This window comes from Zingiber officinale, chromosome 2A, assembly GCF_018446385.1.
Source record: "Zingiber officinale cultivar Zhangliang chromosome 2A, Zo_v1.1, whole genome shotgun sequence".
In the NCBI taxonomy this organism is placed as follows: Eukaryota; Viridiplantae; Streptophyta; class Magnoliopsida; order Zingiberales; family Zingiberaceae; genus Zingiber; species Zingiber officinale.
The window spans coordinates 88,449,558-88,465,624 of NC_055988.1; the positions used below are offsets into that span (position 1 = coordinate 88,449,558).

General features: G+C 39.0%; 1 long non-coding RNA gene across 1 annotated transcript; it reads left to right on the top strand.

Moving 5' to 3' along the window:
- The first annotated feature begins 6,809 nt into the window (after positions 1-6,809).
- Positions 6,810-7,303, top strand: LOC122039769. The gene is made up of 3 exons (XR_006128372.1): positions 6,810-6,911; positions 6,994-7,155; positions 7,232-7,303. It is a non-coding gene; the product is annotated as an uncharacterized LOC122039769 (long non-coding RNA).
- Positions 7,304-16,067: the final 8,764 nt, after the last annotated feature.

The window sequence follows — 16,067 nt, forward strand, 5'->3', positions numbered from 1 at the left end:
TTGGCGCCTGGAGTGGGATAGGATTTTATCCCTGATGCGTTAGTCAAAGTCCACTTTGATCTTGATAAAATTTGGGTTTCGGGTGCCCGGAGTGCTCTGGCGCTTGGAATGGTTTTGGGAGCCTCGAAGGGGAAAAGTCAACTTTTAGTTGGCTTTCTCTATAGGCCTCCAGCTTCGGCTCCGCTTGCTTCGGTCTGAGTCTTCTGCTCCGGCTCCACTCGCTTGGGTGATTTCGGCCATCCGGAATATGGCTCACCCGAACCTAACTTCCGGCTATCTCCTTGAGTAAGCTTCTGCTCCGGCTTCTCGTCCCTCGAAAACACCGCGAGCCTCCTTCTCGTCCACCCACATACTCTTCCGCAGCACCTCGTCCCTTAGACACACCGACCCTGTTGGCTCTCTCCCGTGCCGTTCTTCTCGCTACCTACGTCTTTTGCTCAACTTCTAAGTTCCTGCACACTTAGACACAAGGTTAAAACACAACAGGACCTAACTTAACTTGTTTGATCACATCAAAAGAATCTTGTGGTACCAACAATCTCCCCCTTTTTGATATGAGCAACCCAGATTAAGCTAGGATAAACAGATATAAAGTTAAAGCAATAAATTTTACATTTAAAGTGCAAAAATTTAAAAATTCTACCTCCCCCTAAACTTAATCTTCCCTTCTCCCCCTTTGATCATATAAAAAATGGGATACCAAAAAAAACTAAGGGTAATTTATTTGTTTTTATAAAACTCTAATTTTCAAATAATTTTAAAAAATTTATCAAGATTTTGAAAATGTTAAAAATAACTTTGATAGAACAAAAAAAATGCAATAATTTTAGGAAAAAATTTTTTAAGTAAAAATATTTTCAATAATTTAAACAAATTTTTAGAAACTAATTTTATAGAAATTTTAATAAGGTAAAGCTGATACTTAAAAAAAACTTTAAGTCTTTAAAAAATTCTTAAAATTTTTTTCTAAGTTAAGGATACTGTAAAATATTTAAGTAACTATTAAAGCATTTATTTATAATTAAATACTTTATCAGTTAGTCAATTAAATATTTTATTTCATTAATCAGCTTCTAGGTTGTGGCGAGGCACTAGGCCTTCTTAGTTACTGGAGCAACAACCACTTTCTAGACAAATCCTCTTAAGGAAATTAACCGTTTAATGTACTCTCTGTAATCCCTAAGTCCAATTAAACTTTAATTAAGATAGGTCTTTGGATCCCAGTATAGGTTCCTTCCAAATGGGTTAATTAGAAATTTCTTTGGAATGTATTTCTGAGAAATTTTCCTAATTTATCCTTTGTGATATTTAAAATACCAGTTTAAATTATATCTTCTAATACTTGTACTATATGTGCATGTATAATTTTTTAAGTTTTTTTATTTCTTTTTACAAATTATCATTTTCTAGCTTTAATTTATCAAAATCTTCTAATGGACAAGATTTTGCTATAATTAATTTTAACTCTTTAATTTGTTTTTCTAATTTACAATAATTTTTAGTTAATAATTTAATAAATTTAAATAACTTATCGGGAGGAAGAGACCGTACCTCACTTACCTTGTCGATTTCATTTTCCGTAGCTCCCCTTGAACTGCTACTTTCTTCCGATGTAGCTCCCCCTTCATCGATGCTCTCGATGCTCATTTCGGATGAGCTTGCTTTGTGTTCATCTTCTTGATGACTTGAAATTAATGGAAGTCTAGAGAAAGCCTCAACTTCCAATTTGGACGACGCTTCGTCCCACGTCGCCTTTAGAGTCTTGTACTTATTCGTTTGGACATACTTCTTTCCTTTGTCTTTGTCCTTGTTCCTTAACTTAGGGTAGTTGTCTTTAATGTACCCTAGAATTTGATTTGTCTTTTCTTTCTACCCTGCGGATGGTTAGTTTTTCTTGATTTAAGTAACTTTTTAAAATGCCTTACCATCATTATCGTTTCATCGTCGTCTAGAGAGGATACTGACTCATGTTCGTCCCTGTTGCCTTAAAGGCAATGTTGTGCTTCGGCTCCTTCATACATACACATCTCGATTCATGCACTTTAAAAGTTAAAAATAATTCTTCTAAAGTAGTTGAATCTAAATCCTTGGATGTGTAATAAGCATCTACTAATGATGACCATTCAGTATTTCTAGGGAATGCGTTTAGTGCGTACCTTAGCGAATCTTGGTTACTTACCTTTTCTCTGAGATCGTGAGTCCAGTGATAAGTTCCTTGATCCTCGATTGAAGGTGTGTGATAGTTTTACCTTGTTCCAATTTGATGTTGCTAATCTGGTTTTTGAGAAGATCCCGTCTCGTGAGTTTCGCCTCCGAGGTTCCTTCATGTAGTTCTAGGAATTTCTCCTAAAGCTCCTTTGTAGAATCGTAGGCTCCGATCCGGTTGACTTCTTGTGACGGTAGAACGCTCAGCAGGTGGAATTCCACTTTGCCATTTGCCACGAAATCAGCTTGGTCTTTTTTGGTCCAGTGGTATTTTTCTTTACCTTCCGGTGCTATAAAATCAAACTCTATTATTAAAAGTAGATCAAAATCAGTTTTGAAAAATACCTCCATCTTCTTTTTCCAGCCGGTTAACTCTCCCTCCAACTTTGGTGGGTAGATGCTTAGTCCGACCATTTCGTGTGCTTCGTTCGACGGTTAGTCCTCTTGAAGTGTCCTGTCTCTGATACCACTTATTGGACTGCTAGAAGTCGGTTAGAGGGAGGGTGAATAGCCCCTACACAAATTAAACAAATGAAAACCTTTCTTGGACAAAATAACTTAATTAAAGAACACTTGCATAAAATAATAAATAAACTGAAAAGTAGAGACTCAGAGGATTTTACTTGGTTACAACCGGGGAGGTTGTTAATTCAAGGAATAACATTGTACTAATTTCTCCTTCAGGTGAAGAAGCCTCTTTACAGCAATGAAAGCTCAGAAAAGAAGAAGCTAAATGAAAACTAAAATGTGTACAAGTGTTGTTGTAAGAATGCTTGTTGTTATAAAGCTTTCGGAGCAAGGTTGCTTATATAGCCTTGCTCGAGGCGCCTGGAAGGGTTCCAGGTGCCTAGACTGGGATAGAATTCTATCCCTGATGTGTCAGTCAAAGTCCACGTCGATCTTGATAAAATTTGGGTTTCGGACGTCCCGAAGGGGAAAAGTCAACTTTTAGTTGACTTTCTCTCCGAGCCTCCATCTTCGGCTCCGCTTGCTTTGGTCCGGGTCTTCTGTCCGACTCTGCTCGCTTGGGTGATTTCGGCCATTTAGAATAGACCTCACCCGAACCCAACTTCTGACCTTCACCTGGAGCAAGCTTTCGCTCCGGCTTCTCGTCCCTCGAAAATGCCGCATGCCTCATTCTCGTCCACCCGCGTACTCTTCCGCAACATCTCATCCCTCAGACGCACCGAGCCCATCGGCTCTTTCCCGTGTCGTCCTTCTCGTTAGCTACATCTTTTGCTCGACTCCCTGTGCTCCTAAGTTCTTTCACACTTAGGCACAAGGTTAAAACACAACAGGACCTAACTTAATTTTTTTGATCACATCAAAACAACCTTGGGATACCAATACAAAGAACTGATTCAAAATAGATGGAAGAGTTTTTCTTGGCTTGGACCTCGAGTACCTCCTTTTATAAGTCGTTCGGTCGACTGAAAAGTCATTCGATCGACTGATCCTCCTATCGGTCGATTGAACCAGTGCTTTCCTTTTTCGCTGAGAAATCCAATCTTCATACATTTATGAGCATTAATGGTTCGATTGACCGATCACCTTGTTCGGTCGACCGAATAGAGTACTTTCCCTGTTCACTGAGATTCTTCATTAATGAGCCTTTAATTGCATTTAATGTTCGGTCGACCAATCCCTGTGTTCGGTCGACCAATCAGGTTGGCTTCCAACTTTGCTTCTGATCGATCTAATCTATGCCACGTCGACTAGGTTCGGTCGATCGATCCACTGGTTCGATCGATCGATCAATGGTTTGACCGGACTCTGCTTTAGTCTGATCTCTAGTCTGAGTCAACCTGGTTTGGTCGATCGATCCTTGGGTTCAGTCAATCAGGCTGGATCTTATAAAATAGTGTTAAATAAAATATCCCTACAACACAAACTTAGGACAGTAATAAATAATACATGAGTAGTAATAGATAGTAGAACTGTCTTGATCTCAACTTAGAAACCTTCCCGATTTCTTCAGTTGGATCAGCAACCTAGGGTTCATTCCTTTACGAAACATGATCTCACTATCGCTCCTCCAGTTGCATACCTCAACTTACCTGCCAAACATTGGTTCTCTAGACTTATTTGGACTTTCTCTACTCAGTGTCTGATCCCTGATCCACTAAGACTTTTTCTGTAATACTACATTAGCCAATAGCAATAATAGTAATACACAATAATATGGTAAAGCTAAACTTAGAATTACCAAAATCCGCTGGTCCGGTTGACCGCGCGATCAACCTTGCTTGGAGTTTATTCTTCCAAGACTTCCCATTACCTAAGGTTACCTCCCCCTAGAATTTTCTCCATCTAACTTCACTCACTAGAACCTAGAGTTACCTCCCTCTAGGGTTTTCTCCACCTAACTTCACTCATTAAGATTCAGCGTTAGATCAGCCCACCAGGGATTTGATATTGGGTCCTCTAGACCTATCGAACCCTTTTACCTGGCTTCCACGATCTACCGAGATTTTCCCTGCCTAGCCGCAACTAGGACTTCCCTTACCTAAACATAGTTAGGACTAGTCACTCGGTTGACTTCTCACCCTTACCTAGCCGCGAGTACGACTTCCCTTGATCAAGCTCTATTAAAAAAATTTGTCAGACATTAAAATATGGGAGGTCGACTGCACCAACAATCTCCCCCTTTTTGATATTTGACAAATATGTTTAAGTTAAGTCTATTTAAAAGATTTAGATTTCTAACAAACCCGTCTTCTCCCTCTTTTGTCACTCATAAAAAAGAACTCTTCATAAATATCTTTGATTTCTAAGGTATTCCCTAAGTTTTGCACCAACAATAAAAGATTCTCAAGGTATTTCCTAAGGTATTCCCTTACCCTTTTGAAAGACAATAATAAGATGCACTTAGCATTTTCAAAATGAACATGAATAAAATATATTTTGAAAAATAACTATTCATAATTTCAAAAATTCTTTTGAAGCATTTTGCAATATCATTTTCAAATATTTTCAAGATACATTTGAAACCAATTTTCAAAAATATTTCGAAGCAAATTTCAAAAATATTTTCAAGGAATTTTCAAAGAATTCAATAAGTAAAATCTTTCAAGAATATTTTTTAAAAAGACATTTCAAGGCTTAAAATATTTTTGCAAAACCAAGATTCTTTCAAAATAAATTTTCAATTAATTTTGTAAAAGTTATTTTCAAAAAATATTTGACAAGAATTAAAAGTTCTAAAAAATTCAAAAAAGATTTACAAAGTAATTTTTTATCAACCATCCTTTTCAAGGAGTTTTCCAAAAGTATGAAACATAAATTTTCAAATTAATGATTATTAATTGAGTTAAGAATTAATTTTAAATTAAATTTAATCCTTAAGTAATAATTAATTTTGGTTAAATTTAAAGTTGATTTAGTTTGCCTTTAAATTACTTTAAGTTTAAGTTTACATTTTTAAGTTTTAAATTAAATTTTAAGTTTAATTTTTAATTAATTAAGTTTTAAATTTAGTTTGAATTTAAGTTTTAATTAATTTTAATTAATTTTAATTTTATATTAATTTTTAATTAATTTTAAGTTAATTTTTAGTTAATTTAATTCTTAATTAATTTTAGATTTTAGATTTAGGTTTTAATTTTAATCTTAACTTATAATTAATTTTAATATATATATATATATATATTAAAAATATTAGGTTTAATTTGTTTAAGGTATTAAAAAAGTTTATTTATTAATTTTGAATTTAATTTAATTTTAATTTAGTTTTTATTTATTGATTCATTAATTATGAATTAACTTTTAATTGGATTTTGAATTAAGGTTTAACTTTTGGTTAATTAAACAATGTGATTGTTCGATTAAAGTTTATTAATTGATTTGAGTTTTTAAAAATTTATCAAAAGGGTTGTTTAACTCATATTAGATTCAAATTTAACTTTGTATTAATCAAGTAAGTTTCCTAAGGATGAGTTTTCAGTCAGTGGTGAGCCATATGACCTTCTTGTGTGTAAAATACCGAAACTAGGCGAATATTAATAAAGGAATTTTCCGAAATTTTTGGAAATTTTACGGGAATTTTTCGGAGCTCGTACGGACGAGTTAACGGGGATAAATACGGGGCCCGGAAAAAAACCTGTTTAGGCGACCCGTTTAAGCGAGGAAATGTTTATTTTATATTCCTTTTCTTTTATTTCTTTTTATTTCCTTTATTTCCCCTCATCCTCGCCGATTCTCTCATCCTCGCCGTTTCTTCCTTCCCACGCGCGACAACTCCTGCCCGAGCCCTCGCCGCGCGCCCGATCTCCTCAGTGCCCTAACCGCCGGCCCAGCGGTTCTCCTCATCTTCATTTCTTCTGCCCGACGCCACTGCTCTTCTGCCGCAGAGCCGATTTTTTTCTCCTCTCTGTGCCTGTGCCCGCGCGAAGCCTCAGCCGAGCCAACTCCGGCCTATGCCCTAGCCGCCGGTGACGCACGGAGCAGCGCCGCAAACCCCCCCGGTGCCCTAGCGCCGATCACCGTGCATCACTCTTTCTTCCTCTGCCCTGGTGTGAGTTCACGGCCGATTTTCTGTGCCGGCACCCGAGCCTAGCGCCGACGCCGCCACCGGGTTTCTCTTCTTTCTGTGTCCGAACCCTAGCACTGACATTGCCGACCAGCTAGCCACAAGAACTCGCCGGCAGGAAGAACCAGCACCCCCATTTTTTGTCTCTGCCCTAGATTGCCGGAATTCAGAAGATTAGGTAAGTCTTCGGTTAGCAGTAGCAACTCAAGTTTTGGGGTTCCTTTCTGTGCCCTAATTCAACTGCATGATTTTTCTTTCAGCCGACCACAGTGCCCTAGTTGGGTGTACTGCCGCCGCTGCTTCTCTGCACAGTGCCGCCGTCGTTCGCTCTATTGCCAGCCAGCCGAACCCTAGATCGTTGCTTGCTCACCTGGGCCTAGTTCCCTACTGCTGAAGCCTTTAACCCGTGCCCTAGCAGTGAGGTCACTTGTTCTAATTCCAGTAGCAACCATCTTTTGTAGTTGGATCATGTGCTAATTGTTTTTGGATTTCTAGCAGCCAGGTTTTCAGCTGTGTCAATTGGAAATTCTTCGACCTTGGATTTAAAAGTGATACATCCAGATTTTTAGGTGAGTTTAGAGGTGATTCTATTCTACATTGAATTTCATTAATAGTAATGGATAGTACCAGTTGATTAGTTGATATTAGATTTATAAATGTATTTGTTGTATTCCATTTGGATAAGTTAATTGATGATCCAATTGAGGTTTATAAATTTGGGTTTGTATTTAAGTTAGATTTCAGGGATTCGATTTAGCTAATTAAATTGTATATAATTAGCTAAACCTGTATGTCGTATTGATACAGGACTTTGACGCGAGACGAGTATCTCAGAGTCGGAATTGGACCTTTCTTTTGTCGGAGGCGGGTACTTTGACTTATGTCTTTTGATATGCATAATAAAGTGTTTAACATATAGCAATGATTGTGTTATCCTTTTGATTTGGTTGGTCACTACATGATCTGTTACATGTTGTTTGTTTATTTATTATGCACTGCATGTTATTATTGACCTGACCATACATGCTTTCGGTAGTGACCCAACCATATGATACATCATGTTCAGGACCTAGGGTTTATTTGATACCCTATCTGTTTGTGTACCTTCCATCTGATACATTGACTTATGGTACACCTTTTATTTATGTATGGATCTTGCTATGCTATTCATGATATTGCCATGTTTAGAGGCATGCATCATTTTGCATGATTGCATGCTGTGCGGTTGTCTGCTCTATTATTGTGAGCGCATCGTCAGTTACATGTATCTGTACACACCACCACTCATGGGTTAGTGGTATATCAGACAGGTGTGTGGCAGTGCTGCTGTTTGGCTCCGTTGGTCTGGTGACTCAGCGTGGTAGCCGGCAGTCAGTTCCGCTCTGTTTGGCTCCGTTGGTTTAGTGTAGCAGCGTTGTAGCCGGCAGGCAGTTGGACTTTGTTTGGCTCCGTTGGTCCGCTCATGGGTAGTGTGTCTCAGCGTGGTAGCCGGTAGAGATTTCCTCCCCGTCATCATGTACCGGGAGATGAGAGCATTGCGCTCCCCCATTTATGATTTGGGGTAGGAGTATGTATGTACTCCGACAGCATCCCGTACACTCGGTCACTTATCAGGGGCAGTGATGTCAGAGTGCACGGTTGTCACAACCCTACCCACTCGGACTCACCGTTGTGTGTGAGATGGCTGACTGGCGTCAGGGGTGACCATGTCATTGGCATCATATGCATGATGCATTGATTATTTGTGTTTGCTGCATTTACTTGCTGCATTTATTTGGATGCATATGATTGACATGCATACAGGTTTATGACACTCTCGGTCTGACGACCCAGATATCTTTTACCTTGATACTGGTTAGTACAGTTCTCCTGTTTTTGTTTCAGTTGCATTTATCCTTCTCGTATTCAGGAGACTGTACGCATGATTAGTGTTGTCTGTTATTTACTTTATTTTGCATATCAGTTGTACCTGCTGAGTGTTGGACTCACCCCGCCTCCATTGTTGTTATATTTTCAGGTTGAGGTTGTCCGGAGCAGTTCCAGTCGCTGGTCCCCACAGCACGTAGTGCTAGTCCTCTGCTAGTTTTGAGTTGTTATTTTATTTTAGCTTTTCTCTATCAGACTTTGTTTTAGTCTTGTTTTGGATTTTACATATGGATATTGTACGGAATCCTTCCGTTTGATGGACTTTTGGTATGATTTGGATTTTATTCTACTACATGCCTGCCTGGAGGGCAGAAGAGGTGAGTTCGTCGGATTTGAGCTTTACGAGTGTAGTTGAGTAGGGTGGATCTCGAGTCAGAGTACTATTGTTTGTGATTACTAGTATTAACTGCGTGGTTGTGACAGCCAGAGGCTGAGTATCTATATAAACTGTGTGGTGATTGTTTTTATTTATTATTATAATTCCAGCCGCCTGTGGCTGAGGTATATGTGTTATGTAGAAGTTTCAGATTGTCCGCCGTACAGGGGAGATGCTGCCGAAATTTCTTCGGACAGGGACTCCTCTGGGGCGTGACATTGTGTATCAATGGTGGACTACTTTGTGAATAGTTTCTAAATTAGTCTTGTCTAAAAAACTTAGTACTAGGTTTTGGTCTAATTAGCCTATGTTTCACTAGGGTAGCTTCAGTCATATCCATTAAATCTAGTGCACCAGGTAGAATACACAAACTTCAGCCTAAACATACCTTTGACAAAGTTTCCTTGGTGTATGATATGGGTTATTATCACTGAGCCCGGTAAGTAAGGAGGAAGTTAGGGATAAGAGGGGGAGAAGGTGAATATAGTTAGTAAAATACATTAGCAATAAGGCAAAAGCCGAACGAGCACAAGGGTGCTCGTATATGCTCAGGTGGCCAAGTTCAATCGAGTGTAAAGGCACTAAGCCTTAGTAAGCTTCTAGTACTTGATTGATTGAATGAAGGCTGAATGAATATAAGGGTGCTCACATATGCTCGGGCGGCCAAGTCTGACCGAGCGTAAAAGCACTACGCCTTAGTAAGCTTCTAGTATTTGATTGGCCGAGTGAAGGCTAAACGAGCACAAGGGTGCTCATATACTCTCGGGCGGCCAAGTCCGACCGAGCATAAAGGCACTAAGCTTTAGTAAACTTCTAGTACTTGATCGGCCGACTGAAGGCTGAACAAGCACAAGGGTGCTCGTATACGCTCAAGCTTCCAAGTCCGACTGAGCGTAAGGCAGTAAGCCTTGGTAAGCATCTAGTACTTGATCGGTCGAATGAAGGTCGAATGAGCACAAGGGTGCTTGCATACGCTCGGACGACCAAGTCTGACCGAGCGTAAAAGCACTAAGCCTTAGTAAGCTTCTAGTATTTGATCAGCCGGGTGAAGGCCAAATGAGCATAATGGTGCTTATATACGCTCGGACTGCCAAGTCCGACCAAGCGTATGTAACGCCCCGCCCCTCCTGCTAAGGCGACGGGGGTTACTTGCGACACATACATACTTAACACAACGGAAGTCTTACTTAGAGAATTTAAAAACCTTTTCTTACTTAAAAATCACCATAGACATAAAGGAACCACATAGCATACCTATCATAATTTTTTTTGAGTCTTGATACCTAAACACATACTTAAGGTCATGGAGTCATAAAATGAAAACATCAACATGACATATTTCTTATTAAACAAAAGCAGGTCTTTTCCTTTAGCCAGTCCACTACCGCACACATCCTTCTAGCCCCTCCTGCTGCTCCCCTAGTACATCCATTCCTTGCCTTTATCTGTGGTACAAGAAAGTAAGCTGTGAGTACTCATAGCTCAGTAAGTTCCTTTCCTACTCACAAAAACCGTAAAGCATATTAAAATCACAAGTCATAAGGCATAAAGACAAATGTATCATGTCAAGAGCATATCATGGCATATCGTAACATAACATAAAGTATCATGGCATAACATAACATAATCATCAACGTATCCTGTCATAGCATAACATCATCATAACTATCATGACATAATCATAAAGTATAAGCATGGTAAACTCCTAACATATATCATGCAACATATGCACCATGTCTTTTGAAAACTTATACAATACATACTTAAACATAATCTCAACATGATTAGGGCCCCGGCTTGTACCACATACATAAATGCGCGCGTCCTATGTAGGTCCAAGGTAGCAAGTCTTGAACCCTACAAGACATACATACTAGGCCCGTTTCTTAGTCCATCGACCGAGGGGCACTTAGGAGCCCATCCCTAACGAGGCCCGTTTCTTAGTCCATCGACCCCGGGGTGCTTATGGAGCCCACCCTTGGTACAAGCCATACATAAAGTAAAGTAGCATGTCATACATATCATAGTTCTTATTCTTTCATGCATATCATGTTTCTTGACATATCATAAAACATGCATTTTTTTGGGCACACAGCACATGCATGAATCATAGCATATAACATGAACATATCACTTATCATATCATAAAGCATGCATATTTGGGCACACAGCACATGCATGAATCATAAGCTTGCATAATGAACATATCATTTCATCATATCCTAAAGCATGCATGATTGAACACATAGCACATACATGGATCATAAGCATACATAAAAGAGCATATCACTTATCATAAAAAGGACATAACCATTCATGGAATCATTAATTAACATCTCTTGATTCATTCATAGCATGTGAGGTACATCTAGGTCACTAAACTCATATGGCCGAAAGTCATGAGTAGAGGCATGATCTCTAGACAACATACAAACATAAAAATCTCATGCTATCTTCACATACTAGCATAAGAAAGGTCATAAGCATGTTAACCTAAATTTTTAAGCCCTCCTAGGTTTCCAATTCTTTCATGGCCGAAACCTTTCATGAAGAGAAATCAAGTTCTAAGCAACATACAAACATGTAAACCCTAACCCATATCATATCATATTTTATAAGGAACTACTTAAGCATATTTAGTTTGGGTTCTAAGTTCCTTAAGCTCCTAATCTTATCATGGCCGAACCCTAGCATGTCTCATTCTAGGTTACAAGTAGCATGGAAGTGTTGAACCTTAAGCCAATATCTTATACATTTCATGAGGAACAACATAAGCACATTTGTTTTAAATTTCAAACTTCCAAGACCCATTAACTTGTAGTGGCCGAACCATACCTATCATGGAACTAGGTTTTTAGTGGCATAAGAGCATGGAAAACACAACTACATTTCATAGCATGCATCACAAGACATCATAAGCATATATAAGTTGGGTTCTAAATTTTCTCTAGGCCTTTAAACTTGTAGTGGCCGAAACACATCAAGCATGGGACTAAGTTTCTAGTGGCATAAGAGCATGGAAACCACAACTACATTTCATAGTACTTATCACAAGAAACATCATGAACATATATAAGTTGGTTTCAAAATTTCTTTAGACCTTTACACTAGTATTGGCCGAAACCTATCAAGCATGAAACTAAGTTTCTAGTGGCATAAGAGCATGGAAACCACAACTACATTTCATAGTACTTATCACAAGAAACATCATGAACATATGTAAGTTGGGTTCTAAGTTTTCCTAGGCCTTTAATCCAAAGGTGGCCGAAACATGTGAGCTTGGTTTTGTTTTTCATATGGCCTGAAAGCATGGAAACCCTACCCAATTCTCATGGCATCATAACAAGGAACAACATGAGTAAACTTAGTTAAAAATCTACACATCCTAGCTTTAAAACTTAGTGTGGCCGAAAGTTACATGTAACCAAAATTCTATGTAACAAGCAACCATAAAAACATCAACTAGTTTCATATCATTTATCAAGAAGGTCATGAGCCTCCTAGCCTTGGTTTAAACTTTCCTAGACTTCAAATCTCATCATAACTGAATCTTCATAAGCATGAAATAAGATTCATAACTAACATACAATCATGGCATAACATTTTAGCTTCATGTCTTGTCTTAGGAGAAATCTTAGCATGCTTAGTTTTAAGTTTAAAACTCTCCTAGGCCTTTACTTCTTCCATGGACGAATATTCATGAGCATGGAAATGGAGTTTCAAACAACATACAAGTAAGAGAAAAAGTTAACAACCTCATTATCATAGGGTACATAACACAAGAATAAGGAAACATGCTTAGTTTGAGTCTTAAACTTACCTAGTCTTCTTGTTCATGCTTGGCCGAGAGTCTAAGGCTTATGGATCTAAGTTTTCCTTATTTATTCTAGCGTGGAAACCTTAGATTAACCTCTTACATAAAAATACATGTCACAAGAAAAATAATGAGCATATCTAGTTACAAATTTCTTAGGCTCTTCTTCTTGTTTTGGCCGAATTTTTCATAAAGCAAGTCCTAGGTTTTTAAGCGATCTATCTTCATGGAAAACCATATAAACTATTGTACCACAGGTGAGGGGAAGCTTACCTAGTGTTCACTTGTAAATCTTTAAAGAATTTGTACCCTTGGTGAAGAGGAAGAAGGGAGCTTCTTCTTCTAGCACTCCTTTTTATTTCTCTTGCTTGGAAGGGTACACCTTGAAGGCTCCTTCTTGTAGTTTAGTTTTCTCTTAGGGAGAAACCTAAACTTGGCTTGTGGAAATGAGGGAGGAGGCTTCTAGTTTCGGCAAGGGTGAGGGAGAAGGAAAAAAAAATGAAATCCTTTAGTTCCTTTCCTTTTTATGCTAAGTGGGTGGAAGTTACAAAGATGAACTTTGCTTCCTTTCCTCCTTAATTCATGCATGTATCTTTCTAATGAGAATATGTCCTCATTCCTTCCCCTTAACTCTTCTCTTCATTGTTCTCTTAAACTCCACGAAAATAGAGAAGAAAAAGGAAGAAAGACAACTTGTCTTTTGCTACTCCTTTTTCTTAACCAAGAGGTAAACAAGGGGAAGAAAGTTACTTGATTTTCCTTTGTTCCCTCACTTAATTATATCTTTACTTTTAACTACAATTTCCATCATTTCCCATTCACATGTTATTCATTATCCTAGTGGTTATCATACATAATTTTATTTCTATCCTTTGTGAGAGGTTCAAGGTTCAAACCTTCACCTCTTCTTTTATTTCTCTTATTTCTTTTTCTTTTTGATTCTTCTAACCTTTATGCTCTAAAGCAACTAACACCCATATACTTATCTTATAATTTTGTGGGTGTTACAGTACCCCATACCTCATAGAAAGTTCATCCTCGAACTTAAAATAGCTCCGTCAGGTAGTGTCGGACTTCCTGCTGAGTGCATCGGCTACCTTGTTTGCTTTACCAGGGTGATAAAAGATCTCGCAATCATAGTCCTTGACTAGCTCGAGCCATCTGCGTTATCTCATATTTAGGTCTTTCTGCGTGAAAAAATATTTTAGACTCTGGTGGTCTGTATAAATCCTACATTGAGCCCCATATAAGTAATGCCTCCATGTCTTTAGAGCGAAGACCACCGCTGCTAGCTCTAAATCATGAACGGGGTAATTCCTTTCATGTTCTTTGAGTTGTCTAGAGGCATAGGCAATGACTTTGCCATCTTGCATGAGTACAGCTCCGAGTCCTAAGAAGGAAGCATCGCTATACATATCAAAGTCCTTGTTGCTTTCCGGAAGAGTAAGAATCAGAGCACTGGTCAGTCTCTGTTTCAGTTCCGTAAAACTTTTCTCGCAGTCGTTCGTCTATTCATACTTTTTATTCTTCTTGGTGAGAACGGTCATCGGGGCTGCTATCTTGGAGAAGTCCTCTACAAACTTCCTGGTGAAATTACACAACCACAGAGGAGTCCTTACCGAAAAATTTCGGCAGCATCTCCCCTGTACCGGTGACAATCTGAGGCAAACATACATACAAAATACATCAGCCACATACGGCTGGAATATATATACACAACCATGCAGTTATATAATTAGCCCACTCGGCTGGAACAGAAATAAACACAACCACGCAGTTATATAATATATATGAATCAGCCCACACGGCTGAACAAAAATCAACACAGCGAAAATCTCAAACAACGATCACAAAACACAAATCAACTGACTGCGAGCCGGCTCGGCTTGACACAATAATATCAAACTAAATACAAAAGAATACAAATACATAAACAAGTACAAAACCCAAAATACAAATAACGTAAGAAATACCGAAATCGTAAGGTCGTCCTCGAATGTGACGTGGAACTGGCGGACAGGATCTCCAGGCGACTCCATAAATCCTTTACCTGCTACCTGGTGAAATTACCAATATGCGGGGTGGTGAGTATAAAGACTCAGCGGGTAATAGACTGATAGTGCATGAGTATAGTAAAACAAACTAGAGATGCAAAGGTATACAGTCTCGTATAGAAACAGTAGATACTACAGTGATATCATAATAAGTGTCCATACCTGAAACCATATCCTAGGCTAGTGGTAGAAGGTAAAGTGTAGCAAAGTCCTGCTACAGTACTGCTCATAACTACATGGTATCATGTGAGGTATATACATGTCAACAGTAAGTAGGCCAGTGTCTAAACACATATCACAGGTATAAATCTCAACCTATGTAAACATAACAGCATAAATAAACAACAGCAGTATAATCTAGCAACAGCAGCATAGATAAGCAACAGCAGCATAAGTAAACAACCAGCAGATATAATAACAACAGCGTATGTACGGATGGTCACCCCGCCCACCTCTCTGCACCACGACCCCTGTATGGTCGAGAGGCCGGATCGATGACAAACTGTACCACCCAAAGGCCGCCACTACTCTCGAGTGACCGGATGGACAGGTGCATAGTAGCTGAATAGCTACGTCTGCGATGGGGGTCCCTGCTGCCACAACTCCAGCCGCCACTACCCATGAGTGGCCGAGTGTGGCACGACAGGACAAGCGGCACGCTCCAGCTACCACTACCCATGAGCGGCCGAGCGTGCGGCTCTAGCCAATGACCCTCTCAACCACAAGGGAGACATGGTCGACGGCATGCATGCAATGACATGATGCGAATAATGCAACAGTCATCATATATATATAAACAGAAACAGGTATGCTACATGAAGCCAGCACGCTCAGCAAGGTGTGTAAATAAACAGGAAATCAAAGCAGGTAAACATGGTGTCAGGTGTCCATATATCCAATACCTACTATCTAATGTCTGGTATCTGGTATCCAATACCTACACTATAGTATCTGCTAAATATCATGAATAGCAACGAGAGACTGTATAGATACAGAAACGAGTAGCTCAAAGATTGAGTGGAAGTATCAAGCGCGGAAAAAATACGAGTGGAGTCAAGATAAATAGAGTATCTATCTGAATATAAAGCTCATGCACTAGGGTCAAAATACTAAAGAGATAGAGCAAGAAATACCCGCCTTTTTACGTAGATCGTGATAGGTAAT